Source organism: Syngnathus floridae, chromosome 10 (genome assembly GCF_059516105.1).
Source record: "Syngnathus floridae isolate MCC-2025c chromosome 10, RoL_Sflo_1.0, whole genome shotgun sequence".
Lineage (NCBI taxonomy): Eukaryota > Metazoa > Chordata > Actinopteri > Syngnathiformes > Syngnathidae > Syngnathus > Syngnathus floridae.
In genome coordinates this window covers 5373375-5379813 of record NC_142422.1, presented here as the reverse complement: position 1 = coordinate 5379813, position 6439 = coordinate 5373375, and positions in this window count along the sequence as shown.

The following is a 6439-nucleotide window of genomic DNA, read 5'->3' as shown; positions in this document are numbered from 1 at the left end:
CCTCCCGCTCATGGCAGACAGGTTGTCAGAAAGGTAACTACAGTAACTAACCCTTTGATGCACTAGTGTTGTTTTAGAAAAAGATGTGAATGTATTTCAAATAAATCAACCCAGTGAAAAAAGTTAAAGAAGCACCAACATAGATTTGCCGGGTACGTAAACAGTTAAAATAATCAACAGGTCCCAATATGAACATATATAATAATTATGGATTTTAAGCAATATTTATTAATTAAAAAGAATAGTAGCATGTTTATGCAAATTAAAAATTTAAGTAATAGAGTGGCAATGGATGCATGTGGATGGGTGGGGGGGTTGGGTGGGCAACACACAATCCGGGATGAGCACGTCGAGGCGAAGCCGTGATACACTCCTTGCCGTGCAATTTAATCACTGTATACCCAGGCAAGTATTGACAGTTGTCCTGTGGAAGCTATTAAAGTTGCTGTCCAAGGTTAAATGAAATTGCAGTTTATCAAGGCAGCATTGAGAAAATAAGAGAATCTGTTCATGGCTGTTGATTAATGCTGAGCGTGATCAACACAAGGGCTTCATTAAGCGATACATCATGGGGGGTAATTTAACATGTCACCCGACCTGCTGTCGCTCCTCTTCACACGTTTCGTGCACTGTGGACACTTGGAGTTTTTGTTGTGTGCTTATGAGATGAAATGACCACTCTTGTTTATGTAATTTGACCTCCCACCCAAAATGGAGTCATGTTATTTTTAATGGCAATATTTATTGTTTTATGTATCCACAAAATAAAAAGCATCAAACTGGTCCTCTCAATCAAACCTCCACGATGGAAGGTAAAGCAAACATGCTGCCATACTTTTTGCATGATCATTTGCAGTTGATAACCATATATGTATGTCTATGCTAATCGGGCATCAAGCCCAGGACCTGCAGCTGTCTGTTTTTTTGTGCTTGGCAGATTTGTTTACTGGCGGTGGATAATTGATGGTGCTTGAGGGACAGACGTGAGTCCGACATGAATCACGGGCGACATGGCTCATGATAAGGGGCTGAAAGTCGCCTGTAATTAAGCTGGGCACTAGAGACCAATTGTTTGTGGAATGATTTGGTCGGGGCTAATTGACACTAATTGTTTAATCAGATTTTCTTCCCCTCCTTGCTGCTAGTTTGTCCTACCAGCACTTGACACCACAATGCGCTGACAGAAGCCAACCCCCGCCCACTCTTGATATGTCATGCATGCTCTGTTCATCATGTAGGTTAAGTGTGAGAAATTTTGATTTTAGTTTGTTTGTTAACAGGATTATGTGCATTAACTACTCAACCTTGCCGGAGGCCCCATACTTTGCTTTCTAGTTATTATTCCTTTACTGAATGGTGACATCACCATAAGTATAGTATCCACTAGTGTTTTATAACAGCGGCAGGCATGTTGATGAGCTGTAGAATGCAGCAGATTTATGACATTTGGTGAGGACACATAAATTAGTGCAGGAATATTTGTGGTCCTACCGCACAGGAAGTGTCCCACTTAGCATACTTTTGCATAACAGCTGCTTTGGAACTATTTTGGAGCACACAATGCTCCAGGGAGGCTCTTTTGGAAGATGTTGAGGCTTTTTATTTGCATCACTTATTTCTGAAGATGGTTAGTATGACTTCAGAATAATTTACGTAACATTTATCTATCATAAAAATCACATCTCTTGTGCAAACACCCTTATAGGAAGGTAGAAAAACAACAAAGCCTGATGAGTAAACATAAAATCATGCAAATGAATAAGAACACTATGATTGAGTTTCATCGTGAGACTGCCGCAGCACACGCGTTCTCTTCTTGAAAGATTAAATGATGAAGCAGAGCAGATAATTAGAGACGAGAATTCCTTTGCCATCTGATTAAATCCAGCAAGTCAGAATAACGAGCCGGCGGTGGGCGGAGTCGTAACGCATGAACATGAGATCTAACATCATTACATTTAATGGCAATTACGCTTTTTAATTAACACAAACTATGATTGGATATTAATGGTTATTACATGGGGAACGGCAGAGGGGGAACATGGGATATCCCCACACGTGATGCAAAAAAGAAAGAAAAGAAAGGCAAACTTCCAACTATTGTCAAATGAGAGCACAACAAATTAATAGACCATAGAAGGCTTGAATTATTCATTCCATGCTTGGATTATTTCCTGTAGATATATGTCAAATATCAAATAAATAAAATAAACAAAAAGAAATCATACTTTTGTTACACTTTTTGATCCAAAGTTTTAAAAGTTCAGTGTTTTATCTTACTAGTCCTACAATTAACTACAGAGCATAAAATTAATACAAGGCAACAATGAAAGTCAGATCTGTTAAGAAGCACACTGCTAATAACTAATTAATGTATTTGAAAAAAATACTATGGTTCTACATTTGCTATAGGTAATATAAAAACATTGAAAGTACTTTGAAGTATAATAGTGGGTCAGTTTTTGGTGAGAAGCATAATACAGTCTAAAACTTAAATTAAGTAAAAAAAATTACATATGAATGACTAAATAAACAACAAAAAGAATAAATAAATGAGTTTTAAATACAATGAGCTTCTCAATAATACATATGTAATTGCGTTCGTTATTCTTGAATTATATATATCTAAATTTGAAGATTATTGTTACTACTCTTACTCTTCTGGTGATGTGTGAGAGACGACTGATTGGCCTGAAGTTTTTATTTATCCAGCTTCTATTTTTTTATTTATCTAGTTTCTCTGAGCCTGAAGTTTTTATTTATCCAGCTTCTATTTTTTTTATTTATCTAGTTTCTCTGAGCATGGCACCTGAGTCACATTCCAATTAGTGTTTATCTGGTGTGTGTGTTGCTTTTCAATAAAGTTTTCCAATCTCCTGTGGAAGGCTACCTTTACTTTGTGCTAATAATTGGATGCTATTGAAAGGATGAGTTTCATTGATTTTGTGGATGACTGGGAGCATTAGCAGCACACACCATAGATTGTCGGCAGGGTCTGCGGTGAGCCGGGATCGATGCCGCTGAACTCCCCGAGCCCCCCCACCCTCCTTTTTTTTTTTTTTTTTATTTACTTGTGTCTCCATTGATTGAAACATGCAATAGTTCAAGGGCTATTATCACACTGATGCTAAGTTTCTCTGTCTCGCCACTTGAAATAGCTCCCTATGTTCTTGGGCAATATCTCACTCCAGCAAGTGCTCCCATCTTTCCCTTTCTAACTAATGAGTTAAGAGTATTGCTATGACCTGTAAACATCAATCATGGCCAGAGAGCCAGACAGTGACTAACAACGCCGGCATCCCAAGAACAAAATGAAAGTATACAATAAAAGAAGCATTTGGAAATCAACAAAATATACCAAAAAGGAACTTTTTTTTTATAGTGGTGGCTGAATTGCATATTTAGGCTAAATGATCTCAATGCATGTCTAGGTTAGCCTAAAATATACAATTAGACTTTAGCTGAGAAGACAAAGAACTTGAAACTTTTTTGTTCTCTCATTGTGTATTCAATGGCGTGCTCTTAATACAATTCAGTGCACTCGGACTCGGGCGAGTAAAGGGGGGGGCTATGAATTCCCATTCAACTGTTAAAATGAAACTTTTCTTGTTTCCTCTAAATGAAAACCTCGCACGACGCAACGCGCACTAGCTGCCGTGCTCGATTGTTTCCACAATACAACATCGGAACGCTGCGGCGTGGGTGCGTTTACATATCTTATTTCCCGACAAGACAGCGGAAAGGTCAGCGTCCCATCCAACTGGGACAGGCGTGATTGAATGTAATCAGTATGTACTTGTTATTCCGAGTGCTGGGCCTTTCTTTTTATTTGCTGGTCCAGAAGTTAATTTCCCTGGTGACCTTTTGTGTAATAAAACAGTATTATCTGTTGCTGGAGCCGCAGCAAGGAAGCAAATTAGCTTCCTCGGCAGCAACGTTTTGTGACCCGGTCGATTGCTTATGAGTTTATTTGCTTTAATTAGATTAAGGGTGCTGTAAAGGCATGTGGGAATCATCCCTTGTCTCCTTGCATTATCTGATCATCCCGGGACAGGTGGACAGTTTGGATAATGGCTGTAGTGCTTTTAGGAGACAAAAAAAAGCCTAAATGGATACCATATGTTTTTAATTTAATTTTAATTTTAACAATGGAACATTTAAAATACATTTTTTTCATGATTGCTCTATTAACATCTTGGAAAATTCACACAAAGTGAAAACTGTCAAAACTGGACTCTTATTCGATTTTCCATATAATTATTATGTCAGACTGAGTTCTGAGAGTTTAATCATGTTGACTTAGAAAGCCGAACTGTTGTTTTTGGATATTTAGCGAAGAGGTCATCTGATTAGTTGGACCAACACAAATATAGTTGCTGTTTGTTTAATTGTTATTAAGATGTTTGTTTAAAGCGCTTTTCTCATTATTTGAAATGTTTAGATGAAGTAAACCAAGTACAGCGGGGGGAAAAACTTGACGTTGATTTCTCACAGTTTTGCACGAACATATGTCACTTGATACTGTGGAATTTCTCTAATCCTTCCTCCACTTATAGTGGGAGTGACGCTTTTCTTTTTGAACAGGATCTTTATTTTCACTAACAAGCTCAAATCGGAACCTCAGAATTTCCCCCGATAACGACGATTTCCCGACAATACCGATTATTTTTTATTTTTCCCATTTTTTGCTCTTATTGCACGTTCATGATCACATAGGGTGCACATATTCCGTGTCAAATGTATCATTTGGCAAGCGGCCGTAGTTAAGACTAAAGGTGAACGTGTGAGCGGCTGAGGCCAAAGTGAATGCAATGCTTTAGTGACCCGAGGAATCTCTTTTATTATGGCCTCTTTGTGCCTCTCCCTGCGCTGCTCCGTCAGCCCATTCAAACTCAGTGGCAGCCACCTACATTATATCCTGGATAGGCAGGACATTCATGCCTTTTTAACCCATTGTCCTTCCCCCTGGGGTGAGGGCCCAAAGCGGGATGTGAGAACCCCAGGCTCGGCATTGTGTCCCTCCTCGCGCTCTTCACACACCCGGCGGGGAACTTCCTTTCTGGTGTCACCGAAACCTGTGTGGTGTAATCCGCAGCTCCCCGCTGAGCAGGATGGGAAGGTTATTAAAAGTGCGTCTAATGTCTCGTTAATAAATCGCTTCCATTTTCCGCTTCATTTTGGCGTAATCGCGTTGGGAGTGTGCATAGGCAGGAATGCGTGTAGGCCCTGTTCCCGTGTCTTCCAGCGCCATCAAAGCAGAGCACAACATTAGCATTTCCTTTTATTGGCCTGGACACACGAGTACAGATCCATTAGTGATGTGACCCCGACATCGGCGATCAAGCGATGTGCGTGGTGGAGCGACGGGGTCAAGCGGCAAGGTGTTGGTGCCTCTTTGATTGCCGGAGGAGAGATATTTAAACATGGCGGATCTGGCCTGAGAGGTTCAGGTTAATGGCGTCCCTCCAGTATGACCTGCCTGATGGTGCGTTGAGCTCCATAAAAGCAGCAGAGGTCAGTGCAGTTAGAGCTGTGCTTGTGTTGGGAGGTTAGAGAGCAGAGGTCCCCCTCAGCGCGCTACCACAAGCACTCTTCATGATGCAAAAAGGATGCTCGGGCCTCTGATTGCCACAGTGGGACCTGGAGGTGAGCTTAGGGACCGCTTGGGTAATCCCATTAACTGTGACTCCTCAAGACCTCTCCCCCTGTGTGTGTGTGTGGTTGTGCATGCGCTGGTGCGCGATGTTGTTCTCAGCGTTAGTGAAGGAGCCAGCATCTGAGACATTAGCTTGCCTTACGGGGTCAAAGGAGAGAGGGCATGCTAATAGATATGAAGTATTCATCAAATATGAGCATCTGTCTTTTGAGTTATGACTCTTCAGAGCTCAGTCAGGCCAACGAGTCGCTGTTGGTTAACTGTCTTGCTTTGAATCATGTTTTATTTAATTCCCCCACAATTCATGACACCTGCATAATGTAATATTGATCAAAACTTCTGACTGTACAATGTAATCCGTTTACATTAAGGTTCTCTTTTCACCAAATGTTTTGTTTTGTGGTTGTTTTGCAGTGATGTACAGGGAAAAAATAGTTTTTTTTACAAGGAAAATTTTTACGTTATCATTTTGTACTTCATAAGAACGATAAAAAATGAAATGTAAAACCATTACACAGAATTGAATGCTACAATTCAATTCATTGACCGCGTTCCTTCTGGCATGCCTGGCTTGGCCACTAGGAGGCAGTATGATAGAGGATCAAAGAATATATCTGTCTAAATGTGTTGCTTCACTGTTTGTGTTCAAATACTATCTGTTGCTGAAAGAGTTCTAAAACTGTAATGATCAAGTCTGCATGGCTTTTCTATCATATCTTAGCATTCAGCAATTAGCAACCTTCTTAAAGCAATGTTATTTGGTGATCTTAAAAATGTTTAGTT